This window comes from Pecten maximus, chromosome 17, assembly GCF_902652985.1.
Source record: "Pecten maximus chromosome 17, xPecMax1.1, whole genome shotgun sequence".
NCBI classification, from domain to species: domain Eukaryota; kingdom Metazoa; phylum Mollusca; class Bivalvia; order Pectinida; family Pectinidae; genus Pecten; species Pecten maximus.
The window spans coordinates 5,396,729-5,420,541 of record NC_047031.1 but is presented as its reverse complement, the minus strand read 5'-3'; the positions used below and the strand labels follow the sequence as shown (position 1 = coordinate 5,420,541).

The window sequence follows — 23,813 nt, the reverse complement described above, 5'->3', positions numbered from 1 at the left end:
TGCTGCATTATATAGTTTACATACTAGGAAAAAAATTGTAACATCTTCACAGGAATGTCCAGAGTTACATGAAGGTTTGTTAACAATCTTAATACAGAACAAATCATATTTTAAGGAGCTACACTGGCATGTCAGTCAAGGGGCTTCGTACTTTTCCACTATCTCTTGTCGACCGATATCTCCTTGCCGCTTCTCCTCGCGCGTGCTGTCACAAGCCAAAAACGTCTTTCATTGGTTTTCACTGAGTTCCTGTTCCGAGGTCGGGCTTGCAGTATATTCCACAAGTGCACACACATACAGTATTACCACATACAGCAGCGGAATGTTAAGTGAATCGAAATCGAAAGTAGAAAGTTGATATTAACCTGTTATCTAGATAATACATCGGAATTGTATCGAGACAGATTTTTTTTTTTTTTTTTTTTAGTTCGATTCTAACTTTGAAAAGTTTTAATGGGTGTTGGGAAACGTCTACCAAACATTTTGCACATGGCTCTTTAGGCTGACCTATTTAAGATGAGATATACAATCTGGCCTATACCCATGTGTGTGTCTGAAAGAAATACCATATACAACCACGCGTTGTGTAACACATATAGAGTCTACATGTAAACAGAAATTATATGCTACGTTCGTATGAACAGTTTTGTACCTGTTAGAGATAACAATTTCGGAACAAGAAAACAAAATCATATTTTTGCAAACTCAACAATTTATACATAACACAAAAATAGTTTAATACCCGCACCAATCGATATCTTTATTGTAGATTTGTGATCGTATCCGAGGTTGTAACCCGGCGACCGGTTTCCCAGATTAGGCGCTACCCGACGACTTCCGGTCGGGTAAGTTGTATCTTTAAAGCTGACAACGCAAGTTAAAAAAACTTTCGTTTTGAAATAAAAATGAAATAAAAAAAATGAAATGATTTGGAGGTGTTCCCTGTGATAAATATATATATCTTCCGGACACCGTTTCCTAGGAAATGGCAGAAAGGTGTTTCTGGGTTTAGGAGCTTTTTTTTTTGCTTTTTTTAGTAATAACACGTGGAATAGGTACTTCCTATACACGATAATAAAGGGTAATGTCTTAAGACTTGAAAAACAAAAATATACGTATACACTACTGAAAATATAATGACGTAAGACTACAGGTGAAAAGGGCGGGAATTCCCCAGGTACGTGGGGGTTCATCCGTCCACTGTAAATTTCAGGATTACCTCCTTTCGAGTACCAGTGTGCTCTTGTTTACCGTTAAATCTTTACAATAACAACATTTATCCGATAGAAAAAACTTCAAACTTTAATTTGATATAAATTGCACACCATTTGATCTTCAAATGAGTGATTGAGGGGATGAAGTCACTGGTAGTAACATATAGTAAACTATTTTGCTGTGTGAGTTCCATCAGGTGACTGAACTTCTCACTGTATAATGAAAGAGCGAGTCTTTTTATTTGGGTAAAACGAAGAAATCTTATTTTTGTGTTTTGTATTGATGTCAAGATATAGCCTTGGTCCTGTTACGACTGACATGCGATGGGTATTTATCTGTTTTAACTGTTATTGGAGTATAAAAACACACACACGAAGTCAAATGTCGAATTTAGATATCAATTATAATTTATTCAGGATCTGAAAGACAACTTTACACATTTCTTAAATGTCCCCAGACTTCTGTTTGTAATTGCATGGCCCGCCACCTGGGTAACTGAATATCAGATGTAATATAGACCGGTTTTGTATACCATGGTGAGCAAGTGATTTTTCGTCCTTGACAGCATCCCCTGTCGTTAATTGCTTCCCGCCAAACAGCAGTCTCGTATATTGTACAGGTTCCCCTGTCACGTCTGCTATTTTTTCGAACAGTGTTGATATTTTATCGTCCTGTATGAAATCAGAAATAGTTTAACTTTATTATCGGTTCCTGGTTATACAGTATTATTGATTTACCATGACCAAACGAGACAGGTGTTTATTTCTAAATGTATCTATGTAGTAGTGTATCTTTCACCTGACAAAAATAAATAAATAGATAAATGAAAATACGTTATCTTTTAATTTTCACAGCACTTCTACTTACTGGATGGGTTTCAACAGATAATATCTTCCCATTGCCTCTTTGCACATAAATTGTGATTCTCTCCATTTTTGTCCCGTTGAAATAAGAAATAAATCTCTGATCTGTCCTACAAATACAAAATGAGAGCATTTCTCAGCAAGATAATTAAATGGTATACGCTGTATCTCTGTGATGAAAAAAATAATGCGTCATATACTAATGGTATATAATATGATACATAAAACATGCCTTACAATTAAATCAGTTCTTATTTATTTTATTTTTTTTATTATTACTTATATAAATCCTGAAATACATGTGTAAATGTTAAATATTGGTCTCTAACATTGATTTGTGAGGATATTGTATTCTACCCTTTATTTGATATGATATTAGACTCTACCCTTTATTTTATGAGATATTGTACTCTACCCTTAATTTTATATGATATTAGACTCTACCCTTTATTTTATGAGATATTGGACTCTACCCTTAATTTGATATATTGGACTCTTCCCTTATCTGCAGATTATTTTTTCGTATATATTTTCCCCATAATTATTCACAATCATTCAGTCAGACGTATTACTATATTTATGAGCATAAAATCATACGACGAGTGCGCCGGTAATTTTTCCCCTAACAACGTTTGTTTATGTTTCTCGGGAAGCTGGTAAACAAATTGGTACTGTCGTGGTTGCGTCCTTGGGCAAGACACGTTACCCTTATTGCTCTGGATGACATGTGATGGGCCTCCCGTATGTTGTTCAGTGAGGTAGTCACAAGCTACTACAAGGACTATCCGCCTCAAAAGGAACCTGGCTGGTTACTGGGCGATTAAAGAGTACGAAATTCATTTACTTTTAAATCCACAACAGCCAGGGTTAGTAACCGGTGATATATACTGTACTATACCTATGATTTTGCGACACCTGTACACAGCCCATGGCAGTAAAAGGAGGTGTGAACCCCGTAAACCAATCAACAATTGACTGTATTCTTGTTCTGTTAATCATTTAACTTTCATTTTTAATACTCATAATAAATAAAAAAGTAAATAAATAAATCTGACACAATTTTGTTTTGTTTTGTTTTTTCACCTCAATACCAATGCTGAATTTAGATATAATGATTGGTATAGTGGACTTGAAGACAAATTCAGATTAAACCTGTTTGGTTTAGTGGACAATGATGAGCGCTTGAGCTGAATCTCTGTGTTAAATGTATATGCAAATCTTTAAAATAAATTGATGATGGTGCAAACACCATTCATCACGCCAGTATCAGTTGATAGCTATACAAACATTACAAAAAAAAAGATATTGGTGATGAAGAAAAACCTTAAATGATCAGAAAAATACAATTTAATTTCACAAAAACTGTTCGAAAATTAAAAAAAAATGAAACAATTGCACACGGCATAACTGTTAATACTAAATCAACCCGTCAATTGATAAGCTATCAATGTTATAGCTAGTCGTTTAGCCACATAGTCGTATAAGACTCATTTAATCACTCCTTGTAGAGTAACTGTAAACTTAGATAACTTAAGGTCTACTAGTAATCTCCATGTAGAGTAACTGTAAACTTAGAGGACTAAGGGTCTACTAGTAATCTCCATGTAAAGTAACTGTAAACTTAGAGGACTAAAGGTCTACTAGTAATCTCCATGTAGAGTAACTGTAAACTTAGAGGACTAATGGTCTACTAGTAATCTCCATGTAGAGTAACTGTAAACTTTGATGACTAAAGGTCTACTAGTAATCTCCATGTAGAGTAACTGTAAACTTAGAGGACTAATGGTCTACTAGTAATCTCCATGTAGAGTAACTGTAAACTTTGATGACTAAAGGTCTACTAGTAATCTCCATGTAGAGTAACTGTAAACTTAGAGGACTAAGGGTCTACTAGTAATCTCCATGTAGAGTAACTGTAAACTTAGAGGACTAAGGGTCTACTAGTAATCTCCATGTAGAGTAACTGTAAACTTAGAGGACTAAGGGTCTACTAGTAATCTCCATGTAGAGTAACTGTAAACTTAGAGGACTAATGGTCTACTAGTAATCTCCATGTAGAGTAACTGTAAAGTTAGAGGACTAAGGGTCTACTAGAAATCTCCATGTAGAGTAACTGTAAACTTAGAGGACTAAGGGTCTACTAGTAATCTCCATGTAGAGTAACTGTAAACTTACAGGACTAAGGGTCTACTAGTAATCTCCATGTAGAGTAACTGTAAACTTAGAGAACTAAGGGTCTACTAGTAATCTCCATGTAGAGTAACTGTAAACTTTGATGACTAAGGGTCTACTAGTAATCTCCATGTAGAGTCACTGTAAACTTAGAGGACTAAGGGTCTACTAGTTATCTCCATGTAGAGTCATTGTAAACTTATATGACTAAGGGTCTATTAGTAATCTCCATGTAGAGTAACTGTAAACTTAGAGGACTAAGGGTCTACTAGTAATCTCCATGTAGAGTAACTGTAAACTTTGAGGACTAAGGGTCTACTAGAAATCTCCATGTAGAGTAACTGTAAAGTTAGAGGACTAAAGATCTACTAGTAATCTCCATGTAGAGTAACTGTAAACTTAGAGGACTAAGGGTCTACTAGTAATCTCCATGTAGAGTAACTGTAAAGTTAGAGGACTAAAGGTCTACTAGTAATCTCCATGTAGAGTAACTGTAAACTTAGAGGACTAAAGGTCTACTAGTAATATCCATGTAGAGTAACTGTTAACTTAGAGGACTAAAGGTCTACTAGTAATCTCCATGTAGAGTAACTGTAAACTTAGAGGACTAAGGGTCTACTAGTAATCTCTATGTAGAGTAACTGTAAACTTAGAGGACTAAGGGTCTACTAGTAATCTCCATGTAGAGTCACTGTAAAGTTAGAGGACTAAGGGTCTACTAGTAATCTCCATGTAGAGTCACTGTAAAGTTAGAGGACTAAGGGTCTACTAGTAATCTCCATGTAGAGTAACTGTAAACTTATTGAGGACTAAGAGTCTACAAGTAATCTCCATGTAGAGTAACTGTAAACTTAGAGGTCTAAAGGTCTACTAGTAATCTCCATGTAGAGTAACTGTAAACTTAGAGGACTAATGGTCTACTAGTAATCTCCATGTAGAGTAACTGTCAACTTAGAGGACTAAGGGTCTACTAGTAATCTCCCTGTAAAGTAACTGTAAACTTAGAGGACTAAAGGTCTATTTGTAATATCCATGTAGAGTAACTGTAAACTTAGAGGTCTAAAGGTCTACTAGTAATCTCCATGTAGAGTAACTGTAAACTTAGAGGACTAATGGTCTACTAGTAATCTCCATGTAGAGTAACTGTAAACTTAGAGGTCTAAAGGTCTACCAGTAATCTCCAGGTAGAGTAATTGTAAACTAAGAGGACTAAGTGTCTACTAGTAATATCCATGTAGAGTAACTGTAAACTTAGAGAACTAAAGGTCTACTAGTAATCTCCATGTAGAGTAACTGTAAACTTAGAGGACTAAGGGTCTACTAGTAATCTCTATGTAGAGTAACTGTAGACTTAATGAGGACTAAGGGTCTACTAGTAATCTCCAGGTAGAGTCACTGTAAACTTAGAGGACTAAGGGTCTACTAGTAATCTCCATGTGGAGTAACTGTAGACTTTTTTTTTTTAGCTTTCAAATTTTTTTATTTTCTTCCATACATATGCATACACGTAGCAATACATAATATTGGTGTATATTTAATTGCAACAATTACACTTTTCATACGCTTAATAAAAAATTCGCTCATAAATACATGAAGTATACCTCAGATGCAGTTTCGTCCCAATACATTAAATCGTGCAATCGTATAAAATGAAAGTGTTCATCACGATATCATAGTATCTCATTGTGTAATGTGGCTGATAGAACATGCTCTTTTATATATATATATATATATATATTTTTATTGTGTTGCTATAGCTATTTGTGGTATACCTCAGGTAAGGATATTGCCATATTAGTTCAGAAGAAAACTTTTTATACATGTAGATATACAAAGAAAAAAAAAACATACATAAAGACTTCTTACATGCACAGACTCATACTTTAACAGTAATAGAGTTCTAAAAGTAACAATAACAAGTTTTTCTTTTTTTGATTTGTTACGTTACAAGTGCTTTCAAATCAACCCATCGTTTTTCAAATTTTTGGACAGTCATATTTTTCCTATGAATGTACTGTTCAATTTTGTAATGTTTTTCCAGTTCCATTTTGAATATAAATAGAGCAGGCAGATGATTTTTATACTTTTGCTTGTATTTGTGCAATTTTGCTAAAACAATAATTAAGTTTATGTTGTTTATTTCGTTGTCCGTTTTCCCAAGGATAACATCTGAATTAATCAAACTCAGAGTTTTCCCGGTTTTGTTTTCTACCCATGTGGTGAATTCTTGCCAAAATTTTGTAACAAGAGTACATTCCCAAAACAAGTGGATTATTGATTCTATATTAGCTTTACAAAATGAGCATACAGGCGAGTTAATTACACCTATCATATGCAGGTATTTGTTTGTGCTAATGATTCTGTGAGTAATTCGGTATTGGAACCATTGAAGTGTTGAGTCCGAGGTTAACTTAAATATTATAAAGTTAATCTTTTCCCACCTCTTTTTCCACCAACTCAAGTTCAAGTGACCATTTGACTTTGTATTTATCATTTGTAGTTAAATCTTTAATAAAAATATTATATATCGAGAGTCCTCGTTGTTTATTTGTTAAGATGTGATAAATGTACTTTTGACAATGTGGAAGTATAATAGTGGAATTATAATTTCTCAGAAAAGGCCATTTAGACAGAATGGTATTCCTGATGCCATAAAACTGAGTTAGTATTGGTGAAAAAGAAACTTTTTCGCAAAATTCTTCATAGTTTTCAATTAATTTACCTTGGTCATTACATAAGTCATACACATAACATATCCCTTTTCGTGACCATTGTTTAAAATGTAAGGTCTTGTTATCAATCTTTATTTCTGGATTGTGCCACAAGGGACGATACAAAACACTTTCTTCGTTGCATGGAAGGTACAAAAAACAATGTATATTTTCAAGGACTTCTTTCCAGAACAGATTTTTAATAGATTTCGACTTTTTTCTCCAATAGTCCGCCCCATATGAAATAATAGTAAATTTTGATTCGCCAATCACTTCTTCAAAAAGGTAGGTCCATGAATTCTCATTTGTTAACAGGCGTTTTATCCAGGATAGTTTCATGGATTTAATGAAAGCATCAATTTGAACCATTTTAAGACCGCCATCTTTGTAATTTTGAACTATCAGGTTTCTCGAGATTCTGTCGTTTTTCCTGCCCCATATAAAATTGTATAAAAGTCTTTCTAGGATTTTTACAAAGTCCTTATCAGGTCTTGGAATACTTATAAATAGATGTGTTAATTTAGAAAGAATGATGCTTTTAACAACTGTAATTCTACCTATTGGACTAAGACACCTCTTTGACCATATGTGAATGAGAGTTTTAATTTCTTTAAGTTTGTCACAGTAATTCAAGTCAGCAAGCTCTGACAGATTCGGACTAAATTTCACTCCTAGGAAAGTGAATGGTTCATTTGACCAAGAAAGGTTATTATTAGCACATATCCTATCCGTACTTAATTTTTTAGTTCCAAACCATATACACTTTGTTGAGTAACTGTAGACTTAATGAGGACTAAGGGTCTACTAGTAATCTCCATGTTGAGTAACTGTAAACTTAGAGGACTAAGGGTCTACTAGTAATCTCCATGTAGAGTAACTGTAAACTTAGAGGACTAAGGGTCTACTAGTAATCTCCATGTAGAGTAACTGTAAACTTAGAGGACTAAAGGTCTACTAGTAATCTAGATGTAGAGTAATTGTAAACTTAGAGGACTAAGGGTCTACTAGTAATCTAGATGTAGAGTAACTGTAAACTTAGAGGACTAAAGGTCTACTAGTAATCTCCATGTAGAGTAACTGTAAACTTAGAGAACTAAGGGTCTACTAGTAATCTCCATGTAGAGTAACTGTAAACTTAGAGGACTAAGGGTCTACTAGTAATCTCCATGTAGAGTAACTGTCAACTTAGAGGACTAAGGGTCTACTAGTAATCTCCATGTAGAGTAACCGTAAACTTAGAGGACTAAAGGTCTACTAGTAATCTCCAGGTAGAGTAACTGTACGTTTTTGGCCATTGTTAATAACAGTTAATTTGATGTACTACACGTCTAGTTGTGATCCCAAAAGATGTTTAAGAAAAAGCATTTATATGAATTAACATAATCTACATAGATTAGCGTCCTTTTACGTGATAGTTGTGACTTGTTGATTCAAAACAATGTTTCCTTATTACCGATATTTACAAAATGATGTTTTAGGAGATGATCAGCTACAGGTAATCGGGTGGTGTTTACTGTTTGAAGTGATTCTGTTTTGACAACAGCAAATGATTTTACGATAAGAAGGCGTACGCTACGTTATAATTTTAGATAGTTCAGTTATTGCTCTGTTGCTGCAGGCATGTCAAATTGGTCAGTGTTTCAGAGAGAAACATAAAAGAAAACAACTAGATTTTATTTAGATTATAACAAAGAAAATCGGGAAAAAAGTTCTGACGGTAGCTTTAATACGTGTTTTACTTATACTGTATTTCTCATATATCTTGACATTTCTTAATTATTCCGGAAAAACACTTTTCTAAGTGCCACATTTGTGTTATGTTTGATGATTTGACCTTGAAACATAGCACACACCTTCAAAAGAGTCTATTTTTCATAAAGTGTGAACAGAAAGAATCGTATTTAAAGGAGACGAAACATTTAAAGTGCATTTTGTAGATATTTTAACTCTTGCAGGAAAAACTTCGCATTTGTCAAAACCTCATATCTTCATTTTTCATCCGATGACAATGCAATTTAAGCATTCAATCTGTCGATCATGGTCTTTCATGTTAAAAATTACTCAATTTGAGATATTTATTTCTGGCCTACTTTTAACCTCATAGCGAGGTCTTGACTTTGAAACTTTCTCTTATAACATGTTATTGAGAAAGGTTATCCCCAACCAAAACGAAGCTCAAAGAGGACATGGAGTGAAGAGAATGATTCTGAAGTTATGGTCGTTCAAAATAATCTAAACAATAAATTTATAGAACTGTGACCTTGACCTTTGAACTGATGATCACCAAAATGTTAGTGCAATGATCAGTTCATTATTCCAAGGTCAGAGTCAACTTTTGTGGTCAGCCAAACAGGCTAATCATCAAGATTTTATGTTTCACAGAAATGAGAGAAAAACATGTTGCAACTTTTTGGTTTTAAGTCTTTGTGGGGTAACATTTTCAAAGTGTCGAATCTATCATTATGTTTGATTATTTGACCTCACTTTCATAATGGCATGTTCCAAAAGCATTATCGAAATAACCAAATTTTACCCACCCCATAGTGTAAGTGTTGTTATCAGATCAATCTTCTCTTTCATGTACTAAAATATAAATGTTATTTTGCCCTTTGTTCCTTACAAATCAAAAGTGTAAGTTAATGCCTTACTAATGCCCTTATTGCCCTTACTCTCATTAATATATCTTAGCCTATCAAAATCCTCTATTTTGTTCCCCATAAAAATGGCTATGGAAGCACTCGATACGTCACTCAGATTAAAGGTATTAATAAGTTACACCACTTGACAGAGTTTTAATAAAAAGGACTGATGACTTATTGGTCATTACACAATTTTTAAAATTCTTTAAAAAGAAAATGATTGCACATCCAGATTATGATCACTAACCTTTATATGTAGTTTTATTGAATTGAAATCGCTTCGCAGATACTAGCATGTTGTCCAGACATAACTTATTCCATTATATCCTCTCCATAACTTCATGGGTTATAATTGCAATCAAAATGTAAGCAAATGTAGACCTTTATGGCCTGATTGTTCTGGTGTGAATATGCGCTAAATCTGTTTCGGGGTTTATGAGATAGCCTTATTTACAAACTTTATTTTAAGGCAGGTAAGTGTTACCTTTGCCCTTGAACTTTGTCTCTGAGTTTGTGATTTGAATTTGAACAACTGAGCTTGATATCCAATACAAAAAGTTTGAACGGACGGAGAGACTGAGGCAGACATTTTGGTGATTTCAATTTACCCTTTCAATTAAGTGTGTTATATACATATATTTGTATATATAACTAAAACAGAAACTTTCATTTTACATGAATGTTTTGTTATAAATATTCCAGTCACATTAAACTGATTAAATATGTAAACTATACCAATATTAAGCATGTTAACTTACCAGATTAGCTTTTACACGGAAAGTTGAAGTCTCCCAGAAGAATTAACACACAGGTAGTTAAATTTTGCTAAAAATTCAATTTAGGATCTCTTTATACACAGGTAGATATAGGTATCTCATAGGATGTCCTATTGTTAGTGCTGTAAACACTGGTGTTATGGAGACAGGATAGATTTTCTAGTGTCGTACGATCCCATAACAACCAATAGTTGGTGCTTATTAGTCACGTGTCATACTTTTCTGACACGTCATTTAAACATTGAGGTTGTATATTGTCTATCTGTATTTTAGAACCCAAACCTTCACAACATGTAACACAATGCTACAATTATGCAAATTCAATTAGCAGCTAAATAACAATAAGATTGGGCTTACTTTGTACACGTTGTAATGTCATTCAGAGTTACCCAACTGGATGGCAAGATATAAATAATTCAATTGACAAAGAATTTAAATTGGTCTATTGATGGAATACATTTATTTCACAGATATGGGGAAGGAATCCTTAGATGGAAAACTACAATGGAAGGGGAGGACGTGACAAAGGGAATATGGAGAGGAGAGGTGACAGACGGGTAACGGCTATGGAGGGGAGAGATAGTGGGGTAGGAACAGGAATTATCGATTTGGAAGGGTGACCTTAACACATTTTCTGATAATATGTAATTGAGAAGAGCTAGCCCTGACGACGATGACCTACGTGACGCACTAACTGTGCGTGGAATGGAGCGAACGATTAAAAAAGATTATAAAAGTCTGTATTGATAGACCTATGACATTGACCTTTGAACTTATGATCATCAAAATGTTTTCTAATACCCATACCATTCAATGAACTGATGCTAACACTTCACCTGTAGACATATTTTTAAACTTACCTGTACGTTGATTAAACCGTCTTTGTCTGTTGCTTGTATACATACTCATATAAACACTAATTTAGCACATCTACAGGAATATGGATGTATTCGTCTGACCAGTTTTGGTAATAGTTTCCGGTGTCGAGATAGCGGATCGATTGTAAGGACATATTGTAATTATCTATATATACCGGTAGGTAAAACAACGCCAAATTAAAACCCTAGAGTTAAGGGAAACCGCCAAATTTTAACCCGCAAAAATTTAACTTTCAATTTTCATGACCAAATTGCCAAGTTTCATGACCGCCAAATGATGTTCTATTGCACGAGGTTGAAGGCCGAGTGCAATAGAGCATCGCTCGATTACCTGTACCAAGGGCCAAATATGCTGGACTCAAGAAGCCTAGACGTTGCCATGATTGTCGTCTGGCAGTGTTGACATCTGAGTGGCTTAAGCGCTAGAAATTGTAGGACTAAATTCCGAAACGTCTCATCTGTTCAAAAGTTCGCACGTGACCAAATTCCGAAACGTCACAGGTGTTCAATAGTTCGCGCGTGACCGTGCAATAGTCATTTTAGCCGTGCATTGTTTTTCCAAAATATAGCTTATGCGCATAGTTAAGGAAAATCGAACACATAATGTTTTGCAAGATCTGTGGAAATAAGAAATGGAATACAAAATGTATATTAGTGTGCAGTGTGACCATGCCAGTTGAGGAATGCAGGGGCGACGGGGTAAGCTCTAGTCTGTTGATATATGCACCTTATCCGCTTAATATGTCTAGCAATTGCTACGATGTCACTTGAGGAACACAGTAGTGCCGGGGCTAGTAATGTGGAATCAGTATCGGAACATCTCGCAGATGCCAGAGAGGTATTAGATATGTATTCTGACATGTCGCCCACCAATACAAGCCGATAAGAACCCGAGCTGGATTCTAATTAAGATCAGACTGCAGTAAGATTTGTTGGCTTAGAGGGGTCAGGGAGGACATTTCATACACTTAGAATAAGTTCTTGGAACGTCAAGAGGAGTATGAACATCATGCTTATTTATTATTTAATGCATATGACATCGTATGCCTAACTCCGTGTTGGTGGATGATGTTGACGATTTTACTGTAAGAGAGCTTGAATGTTTCCCGCCTTTTCACAGAGATAAATGTAAAGGTGGAAGTATTGTTTGCTCATTAAAATATTGCCTTAAGGATTATATCAATTTAGAGGCTTTTGTAGTTGATAACCTTGTTTAGATTAGAATACAAGGTAACCTATTTGCTGACTAAAAAGAGTGATTGATTCCATTAACTTACTTACCTGCTGAAAATTCCACATTTAATAATGTTTATGAAGAGGTTATTTTTGACCTGCTTGAAAGTAGTATTGGGAGATTCTGTTCTTTTGGTCATGTCTTTGTATTGACCGAATCAGATAGTTGAATGAGTAACATACCTGATTATCTACCCCATACTATTCTTCATTAAAGTGTACACAGAATCATTGACAATATTGTGTCTTATAACAGTGAAATACCCAGTAATCGTCAGTCTCAGGACTCTCAAGTTATCACATTTTGTCATCGCCTTCTGAAGTTATGTAAAACAACAAGTCTGCACACTCTGTAACAGTGAATCTATGGATCTGTTCGATAGTTATGAGGTTGGTGTAATGAGTACTCTGACCAACGCCATTATTGCTAACATTGAAAGCTGTGTTGTAATGATAGTAACCCCTATTCGATAACGTCTTTATATTGGTCTGGTATTGAAAAGGAAAAATCAAAAATCTGTCAATGACAATGTATTTATGCTTAGTAACTCATTTAGCGATTTTGTCAATACCTCTTGGAGAGATCGTTGTCTGGAAACTTTTTCAGATATTATTCATTCTGTCCGAGAAGAGCTGTTATGAGCTGCGATTGCTCTTGTCATAAGTATCATCTTCAAAAATCCAAAGAGTAAAACATTGGTTCGATTCAGGATGTAAGCGATTATGTAGAAATTGAAAAAAAAAACTGCACTTAATCATTTTAATAGATGTAAGTTTGTTCGGCATAGAGCCCGTAATTACCTCCAAATGGAGGTTGACATGATGATCACCTAAATGAAATGAAGTCTTCTACCAACATTTCAAAAACGCATGTCTGGTATTCCTGGCAATTTGTCAATTGACGATTTCTTTAAATATTTTATGAATTTATCTGTATATAATCTGTCTGACCTATTTAGACTGATGCTGTAAATACGATAAAAATAAGTGTCTCTCCTGATCTCGATGTTGTATTTAATCTCCAGAAGTTAGTTATTGCTATCAAAAGTTGTTGCTCAACATGTGTTTTACCAAATACACTTATCTATTCGCACCAGTTTTATTAATTTATTAAAACTTTTTAATACTATCTTTTGTGTAGTATATTTTCCAAACATCTGAGCGCAGGGTGTGTTTGCCCATGTAAAGAGGAAAGGTAATGAAAATTGTGTCAACAACTATAGAAGTATAACAATAAATAAGTAATAGAGCTTTTTACTTCTCTTCTAAATAAGCTGTTATTGATGTGGAGCGAAAGTGGAAATGTAATTACTAATTCCTAGTCTGGGATTCGGCCTAAACGTGGGACTAGAGATGCATATTTTGTTTTGAATACCTTGATTAGTAAGACTTTATAGATTAGCAAAATGTGTTTAATGATTATAGAGAGGCTTTTAATAGTAAACCTCATAAAAGGTTGTGGCTCAAATTATGGAGGTCTTGAGTCCGAGGTCGTATTTTAGACATTATTAGATATATTACAGCAACTTCAAATCGTAGAGTTAAATAGTAAAATATTGGTAATGTTTGGCCTACATGTGATTACCCCAAGAGGAATCGTTGTGTCGATTTGTTTTCTTGATTCATTAATGACTTTTTGTATTCGTATTCCTTCACAGTGGGATTTTGAGGTAGCTGGAAAAAACTGGAAATGTTTAGGAAAAGTAATATGATTTATCCTATTGAACGTTGGACTTACAATGGTATTCCCATTGATTTGGTAGATCAATTCTGTTACCTTGGTCTATTTTTAACTATAATGGTACATATACTGTTGTTTTGAGTAACTCTGCTATCCAAGGTAGAACAGCTTACGTCTTATTTAACAGGAAAATGAAAAGATTCATGTTTAACTGTGAAATTAAACTGTCATTAATTGATACGTATATTTGATGTCTACTGAACTACGGGTCTCAACCTTTAGATCCTCCGCTAGAGTGAGATTTAACAGGAGACCAAAATGATCAACGCCAGGTGCGACTCCTACATCAGAGCTCAGAGCAACAATATTTTGTTCTGATAACTGGCGATGTTTACGGAAAAATCTATATCGCCACCTTAAGGATAAACAGTAAAACCAGGACATTTTCGTTTCCCCACTCCAGGTTATTTTAGATGATTGTGTATTATGATATCAAAGATCATTATTGCTAATTGTTGCTATTTATTTCTATTATTAGTGATAGACAGATGAAAAAATTACCAAAACAATGTTTTATCGAATCATAGTTAACATATTGAGGTCGGACTGGCAGTATTTTACACAAATGCACACACACACACACACATATGACAGTATTTCATTGAATAGAAACCGAAAGTAGAAAGATGATATTAACCTGTAATCATTATGATATAATATCAACAATATTATCTTGCCATTTTATCTATTGATAGTGATTAACAGATGAAAAGTTTACAAAGACATTGTTGTGGTGAATCCTAGTTAACATATCGACGTCGATTTTTTTGTACACTAGTGCACATGCACGGTAGCATGTGTAGTTAACACACAAAACAGAGAATTTTCTTTAATGGAATCGAAACCGAATGTCGGTTTACATTAACCAGTAACTTAGGTAAGTATGTCAAAATCGTATCGAGACAGAGCTTTGAAGTATGTCTCGTTCGATTCAAACTTTAAATGTTTTGATAGGCGTTAGGAAATGTCTACCAACCATTTAGCCCTTTAGGTCTGACCTACATTGTACAATCAAGATGAGACGAGACATAATTAAGAAATAGCATATACAACAACTCGTTAAGTGACACATATACATATACCATATTAACAGAAATTATATGCTACGTTAGTATAAACAGTTTTGTACCTTTAACAGTAACAATTTTGGAACAAATCATATTTTACATACTCAGCAATTTATACATGACTCAAGGAGATTTCAAGTGCCAAAACAATCGAGTACGGGATGTGATGAACATTTGAAATCTCTCTCTCTCTCTCTCTCTCTCTCTCTCTCTCTCTCTTGCATTGTGAACGGGCTCAAGGACACAAAGAAAGACATTATTTAAAAATGATATTTTCACGATTTTACTTAACGAGTATATTTTCTTTCCTTTTTCTGTTGATATTCCAAAACTTATTGATACAACATACATAGGTAAAAATCTACATTTCTTTACCAGCAGAAAATGAGTGGCTTCTTGGGTATAGGATACGTGTTCTAGGTTACATAGGATTATTAATAATATTCCTGGGCCAAGAATCATTAACCTTCTCCACCGTACTTATTTATTGAAGGTTATTATTTAGAATTGGTTGCTAAATAAAGACAAGTTCAGTTATTTAATAGTTGTAACGAATGTTTAATTAAGGAAGTCAAGAAAACAACAACAAAAAACAAAAACAAAAAAAACAAGTTAAAAAATCAGGCATCGAATTCAGATATCAATTATAATTTATTCATGATGAAAAACTCATTTATTAACATTTCGTAGGCCACCTATCACTTCATGGGAAATCAGATATAAGAATGCTCTGTCCATCATACCAATATAGGAAAGTGTCCTCCCGTTGGCAGGATCATTTGGCCCAAATGTTTTTCCTCTATGCACCAACCTTATTTCATTCCTAGTTGTTCCTGTCGCTTCAGATACTTTTTCGAAAAGCGTTGATATTTTATCATCCTGTGTAAAATCAGAAACATTTTTCATTCGTTTAATCATCGGTTCTTGGTTATACAACGACCATACGCGACATAAGGTGCATGTATATATATATACGTATCCTTAAATCTGACAATTAAAAAAGTGAAAGAGAAAAAAAAATTATGTTTTCTCTGTAATTTTCGCAGCACTTCTACCTACCGGATCGGCTTCGATAGTAAAGGTCTTCCCTCTAGAAGTTTGTACAATAAGTGTGATTGACGCCATTTTCGTTATGTCGTAACAGCCCTAAAACCAAAAAAAAAAGTGTATTTCTCTAAACGACACTTAAATTGTATATGCAATATATCCGTGGTAAAAAATGTGACATAGGTTGTACAAAAGACATTTATACACCCCCAAATAGGAATTTATTGATATATAGATATGCCTAATTATAAGCATTCTAATCAGAGTTACTTCCCTTATAGGTTCACTTTGTAAAATGTATCTATAAAGCTTGAGAGCGGTTAGGTCCGACGCGTCAATAATGACTGGGATCATAGGTGTACTGTAGCATATGGGAATTAGAAAATAAAACTCAGTCTATCTACATGTACTTGACTTCTAATTCAATCAATTTTGTATTTTTAAAATTTTTAGTATTACATTTCTTTTTAAACTTGGAGTCTATGTCTAAAATCGAGGATATAAATTACGTGTAGAATAAGGCAAGCCTTACGACTCTACCCTTAACATGAAAGGATATTGGACTCTCAATTTGATTTGATATTGGTTAATACTCTTGTTTTCAAAGGATACTGTATTATTCCTTTAAAGTTGATATGATATTGGACTCTACCCTTGATTTGCTGTGATATTGGATTCTACCCCTAGATGCTATGATATTGGACTCTACCCTTGATTTGCTGTGATATTGGATTCTACCCTAAATTGCTATGATATTGGACTCTACCCTTGATTTGCTGTGATATTGGATTCTACCCTAAATTGCTATGATATTGGACTCTACCCTTGATTTGCTGTGATATTGGATTCTACCCCTAATTGCTATGATATTGGACTCTACCCTTGATTTGCTGTGATATTGGATTCTACCCTAAATTGCTATGATATTGGACTCTATCCTTGATTTACTGTGATATTGGATTCTACCCCTAATTTCTATGACATTTGACTCTGCCCTTTATTTGAATATATATTGGAATCTAACCTTAGTATTTCGTATAGAAAGATGCCATTCATTTGTACCGGATGTAAAATTATATCCAGTCAAGGGTAAAGTCCAGTAATATAAGAACATTATCCTCCATGATAACGACTACATACTGGTATCAAATAGTTAATCCTTCTACTGCTTTTTAAGAGTATCTGTAATGAATTTCTAAAGAAATAGTGTATAGACCTTACGATGAAATTTCTGCAGTTCAGAAATAAAATTGGGTAAATGGTTCTTAGATCTTAATATGCCAAGAAATGGAGGAGAATAGAAAACAATGGCGAACGAGTAGGTGTATAGTAACTGTAGACAGATGGGAGTCTGGGTCTACTAGTAATCTCCATGTAGAATAACTGTAAACTTAGAGGACTAAAGGTCTACTAGTAATCTCCATGTAGAGTAACTGTAAACTTAGAGGACTAAAGGGTCTACTAGTAATCTCCATGTAGAGTAACTGTAAACTTAGATAACTAAGGTCTACTAGTAATCTCCATGTAGAGTAACTGTAAACTTAGAGGACTAAGGGTCTACTAGTAATCTCCATGTAGAGTAACTGTTAACTTAGAGGTACTAAGGGTCTACTAGTAATCTCCAGGTAGAGTAACTGTAAACTTAGAGGACTAAGGGTCTACTAGTAATCTCCATGTAGAGTAACTGATAAGTTAGAGGACTAAAGGTCTACTAGTAATCTCCATGTAGAGTAACTGTAAACTTATAGGACTAAAGGTCTACTAGTAATCTCCAGGTAGAGTAACTGTAAACTAAGAGGACTAAAGGTCTACTAGTAATCTCTATGTAGAGTAACTGTAAACTTAGAGGACTAAGGGTCTACTAGTAATCTCTATGTAGAGTAACTGTAAACTTAGAGGACTAAGGGTCTACTAGTAATCCCCATGTAGAGTAAATGTAAACTTAGAGGACTAAAGGTCTACTAGTAATCTCCATGTAGAGTAACTGTAAACTTAGAGGACTAAGGGTCTACTAGTAATCTCTATGTAGAGTAACTGTAAACTTAGAGGACTAAGGGTCTACTAGTAATCTCCATGTAGAGTAACTGTTAACTTAGAGGTCTGAGGGTCTACTAGTAATCTCCATGTAGAGTAACTGTAAACTTAGAGGACTAAAGGTCTACTAGTAATCTCCAGGTAGAGTAACTGTAAACTAAGAGGACTAAAGGTCTACTAGTAATCTCTATGTAGAGTAACTGTAAACTTAGAGGACTAAGGGTCTACTAGTAATCTCTATGTAGAGTAACTGTAAACTTAGAGGACTAAGGGTCTACTAGTAATCCCCATGTAAAGTAACTGTAAACTTAGAGGACTAAAGGTCTACTAGTAATCTCCATGTAGAGTAACTGTAAACTTAGAGGACTAAGGGTCTACTAGTAATCTCTATGTAGAGTAACTGTAAACTTAGAGGACTAAAGGTCTACCAGTAATCTCCAGGTAGAGTAACTGTAAACTTAGAGGACTAAAGGTCTATTTGTAATATCCATGTAGAGTAACTGTAAACTTAGAGGACTAAGGGTCTACTAGTAATCTCCATGTAGAGTAACTGTAAACTTAGAGGACTAAGGGTCTACTAGTAATCTCCATGTAGAGTAACTGTGAACTTAGAGGACTAAGGGTCTACTAGTAATCTCCATGTAGAGTAACTGTAAACTTAGAGGACTAAGGGTCTACTAGTAATCTCCATGTAAAGTAACTGTAAACATAGAGGACTAATGGTCTACTAGTAATCTCCAGGTAGAGTAACTGTAAACTTAGAGGACTAAGGGTCTACTAGTAATCTCCATGTAGAGTAACTGTAAACTTAGAGGACTAAGGGTCTACTAGTAATCTCCATGTAGAGTAACTGTAAACTTAGAGGACTAAAGGTCTACTAGTAATCTCCATGTAGAGTAACTGTAAACTTAGAGGACTAAAGGTCTACTAGTAATCTCCATGTAGAGTAACTGTAAACTTAGATAACTTAAGGTCTACTAGTAATCTCCATGTAGAGTAACTGTAAACTTAGAGGACTAAGGGTCTACTAGTAATCTCCATGTAGAGTAACTGTTAACTTAGAGGTCTAAGGGTCTACTAGTAATCTCCAGGTAGAGTAACTGTAAACTTAGAGGACTAAGGGTCTACTAGTAATCTCCATGTAGAGTAACTGATAAGTTAGAGGACTAAAGGTCTACTAGTAATCTCCATGTAGAGTAACTGTAAACTTATAGGACTAAAGGTCTACTAGTAATCTCCATGTAGAGTAACTGTAAACTTATAGGACTAAAGGTCTACTAGTAATCTCCAGGTAGAGTAATTGTAAACTAAGAGGACTAAAGGTCTACTATTAATCTCTATGTAGAGTAACTGTAAACTTAGAGGACTAAGGGTCTACTAGTAATCTCTATGTAGAGTAACTGTAAACTTAGAGGACTAAGGGTCTACTAGTAATCTCCATGTAAAGTAACTGTAAACTTAGAGGACTAAAGGTCTACTAGTAATCTCCATGTAGAGTAACTGTTAACTTAGAGGTCTAAGGGTCTACTAGTAATCTCCAGGTAGAGTAACTGTAAACTTAGAGGACTAAGGGTCTACTAGTAATCTCCATGTAGAGTAACTGATAAGTTAGAGGACTAAAGGTCTACTAGTAATCTACATGTAGAGTAACTGTAAACTTATAGGACTAAAGGTCTACTAGTAATCTCCAGGTAGAGTAATTGTAAACTAAGAGGACTAAAGGTCTACTAGTAATCTCTATGTAGAGTAACTGTAAACTTAGAGGACTAAGGGTCTACTAGTAATCTCTATGTAGAGTAACTGTAAACTTAGAGGACTAAGGGTCTACTAGTAATCCCCATGTAAAGTAACTGTAAACTTAGAGGACTAAAGGTCTACTAGTAATCTCCATGTAGAGTAACTGTAAACTTAGAGGACTAAGGGTCTACTAGTAATCTCTATGTAGAGTAACTGTAAACTTAGACGACTAAGGGTCTACTAGTAATCTCCATGTAGAGTAACTGTTAACTTAGAGGTCTGAGGGTCTACTAGTAATCTCCAGGTAGAGTAACTGTAAACTTAGAGGACTAAAGGTCTACCAGTAATCTCCAGGTAGAGTAACTGTAAACTTAGAGGACTAAAGGTCTATTTGTAATATCCATGTAGAGTAACTGTAAACTTAGAGGACTAAGGGTCTACTAGTAATCTCCATGTAGAGTAACTGTAAACTTAGAGGACTAAGGGTCTACTAGTAATCTCCATGTAGAGTAACTGTAAACTTAGAGGACTAAGGGTCTACTAGTAATCTCCATGTAAAGTAACTGTAAACATAGAGGACTAATGGTCTACTAGTAATCTCCAGGTAGAGTAACTGTAAACTTAGAGGACTAAGGGTATACTAGTAATCTCCATGTAGAGTAACTGTAAACTTAGAGGACTAAGGGTCTACTAGTAATCTCCAGGTAGAGTAACTGTAAACTTAGAGGACTAAAGGTCTACCAGTAATCTCCAGGTAGAGTAACTGTAAACTTAGAGGACTAAAGGTCTATTTGTAATATCCATGTAGAGTAACTGTAAACTTAGAGGACTAAGGGTCTACTAGTAATCTCCATGTAGAGTAACTGTAAACTTAGAGGACTAAGGGTCTACTAGTAATCTCCATGTAGAGTAACTGTAAACTTAGAGGACTAAGGGTCTACTAGTAATCTCCATGTAAAGTAACTGTAAACATAGAGGACTAATGGTCTACTAGTAATCTCCAGGTAGAGTAACTGTAAACTTAGAGGACTAAGGGTCTACTAGTAATCTCCATGTAGAGTAACTGTAAACTTAGAGGACTAAGGGTCTACTAGTAATCTCCATGTAGAGTAACTGTAAACTTAGAGGACTAAGGTCTACTAGTAATCTCCATGTAGAGTAACTGTAAACTTAGAGGACTTATGGTCTACTAGTAATCTCCATGTAGAGTAACTGTAAACTTAGATAACATAAGGTCTACTAGTAATCTTCATGTAGAGTAACTGTAAACTTATTGAGGACTAAGGGTCTACTAGTAATCTCAATGTAGAGTAACTGTTAACTTAGAGGTCTAAGGGTCTACTAGTAATCTCCAGGTAGAGTAACTGTAAACTTAGAGGACTAAGGGTCTACTAGTAATCTCCATGTAGAGTAACTGATAAGTTAGAGGACTAAGGGTCTACTAGTAATCTCCATGTAGAGTAACTGTAAACTTATAGGACTAAAGGTCTACTAGTAATCTCCATGTAGAGTAACTGTAAACTTATAGGACTAAAGGTCTACTAGTAATCTCCAGGTAGAGTAATTGTAAACTAAGAGGACTAAAGGTCTACTAGTAATCTCTATGTAGAGTAACTGTAAACTTAGAGGACTAAGGGTCTACTAGTAATCTCTATGTAGAGTAACTGTAAACTTAGAGGACTAAGGGTCTACTAGTAATCTCCATGTAAAGTAACTGTAAACTTAGAGGACTAAAGGTCTACTAGTAATCTCCATGTAGAGTTACTGTAAACTTAGAGGACTAAGGGTCTACTAGTAATCTCTATGTAGAGTAACTGTAAACTTAGAGGACTAAGGGTCTACTAGTAATCTCCATGTAGAGTAACTGTTAACTTAGAGGTCTGAGGGTCTACTAGTAATCTCCAGGTAGAGTAACTGTAAACTTAGAGGACTAAAGGTCTACCAGTAATCTCCAGGTAGAGTAACTGTAAACTTAGAGGACTAAAGGTCTATTTGTAATATCCATGTAGAGTAACTGTAAACTTAGAGGACTAAGGGTCTACTAGTAATCTCCATGTAGAGTAACTGTAAACTTAGAGGACTAAGGGTCTACTAGTAATCTCCATGTAGAGTAACTGTAAACTTAGAGGACTAAGGGTCTACTAGTAATCTCCATGTAAAGTAACTGTAAACATAGAGGACTAATGGTCTACTAGTAATCTCCAGGTAGAGTAACTGTAAACTTAGAGGACTAAGGGTCTACTAGTAATCTCCATGTAGAGTAACTGTAAACTTAGAGGACTAAGGGTCTGCTAGTAATCTCCATTTAGAGTAACTGTAAACTTAGAGGACTAAGGGTCTACTAGTAATCTCCATGTAGAGTAACTGTAAACTTAGAGGACTAAGGGTCTACTAGTAATCTCCATGTAGAGTAACTGATAAGTTAGAGGACTAAAGGTCTACTAGTAATCTCCATGTAGAGTAACTGTAAACTTAGAGGACTAAGGGTCTACTAGTAATCTCCATGTAGAGTAACTGTAAACTTAGATGACTAAGGGTCTACTAGTAATCTCCATGTAAAGTAACTGTAAACTTAGAGGACTAAAGGTCTACTAGTAATTTCCATGTAGAGTAACTGTAAACTTAGAGGACTAAGGGTCTACTAGTAATCTCCATGTAGAGTAACTGTAAACTTAGATGACTAAGGGTCTACTAGTAATCTCCCTGTAGAGTAACTGTAAACTTAGAGGTCTAAAGGTCTACCAGTAATCTCCAGGTAGAGTAATTGTAAACTAAGAGGACTAAGTTTCTACTAGTAATCTCCATGTAGAGTAACTGTAAAGTTAGAGGACTAAAGGTCTACTAGTAATCTCCATGTAGAGTAACTGTAAACTTAGAGAACTAAAGGTCTACCAGTAATCTCCATGTAGAGTAACTGTAAACTTAGAGAACTAAGGGTCTACTAGTAATCTCCATGTAGAGTAACTGTAAACTTAGAGGACTAAGGGTCTACTAGTAATCTCCATGTAGAGTAACTGTAAACTTAGAGGACTAAGGGTCTACTAGTATAATCTCTATGTAGAGTAACTGTAAACTTAGAGGACTAAAGGTCTACTAGTAATCTCCAGGTAGAGTTACTGTAAACTTAGAGGACTAAGGGTCTACTAGTAATCTCCATGTAGAGTAACTGTAAACTTAGAGGACTAAGGGTCTACAAGTAATCTTTAAGGGTTATTTACACACAATAAGTGATTTGAACATTTACATATATATTTTATCGAGCTATGCGTCAAATGACACATAACTTGCAATCAGTAGTATATAATAATGACGGGAAAACATTCTTACCGATATTCACCAACAACCGAGTTACGAGATGATCGATAGCATGGAATCCCCAGTGAGTGACGACTATTTACTGTTGCTAAAGCATTAATATGGAAGTATGAGTTATTGCTATATTTAGAATACAGGAAATACTTCTATTTATATCAACTTTCGGAATTCCATAATTGTTTAAATAATGATGATGTAAGAATGGTATGTTGCTTGTCCTAGTTTTGTATTACTTAACGACTGATTGGTATCATATATATTAAAACACAGTTGTGTTAGCATCTAATGTTATTTGTGTACTGCATATATATCCAGCATATCTGTGGCCGTCAAACTATGGAATAGGTTCACGAAATAATGCACTTATTGGACAGCTACAGGTAAC

The 23,813-nt window shown here is 34.8% G+C and overlaps 1 long non-coding RNA gene across 1 annotated transcript; it reads right to left on the bottom strand.

Moving 5' to 3' along the window:
- Window positions 1-1,599: 1,599 nt before the first annotated feature.
- On the bottom strand, window positions 1,600-23,544 carry LOC117315689. The gene is made up of 3 exons (XR_004529744.1): window positions 23,441-23,544; window positions 2,083-2,188; window positions 1,600-1,886 (listed from the first exon to the last, which is right to left on the bottom strand). It is a non-coding gene; the product is annotated as an uncharacterized LOC117315689 (long non-coding RNA).
- Between the last annotated feature and the right edge of the window lie 269 nt (window positions 23,545-23,813).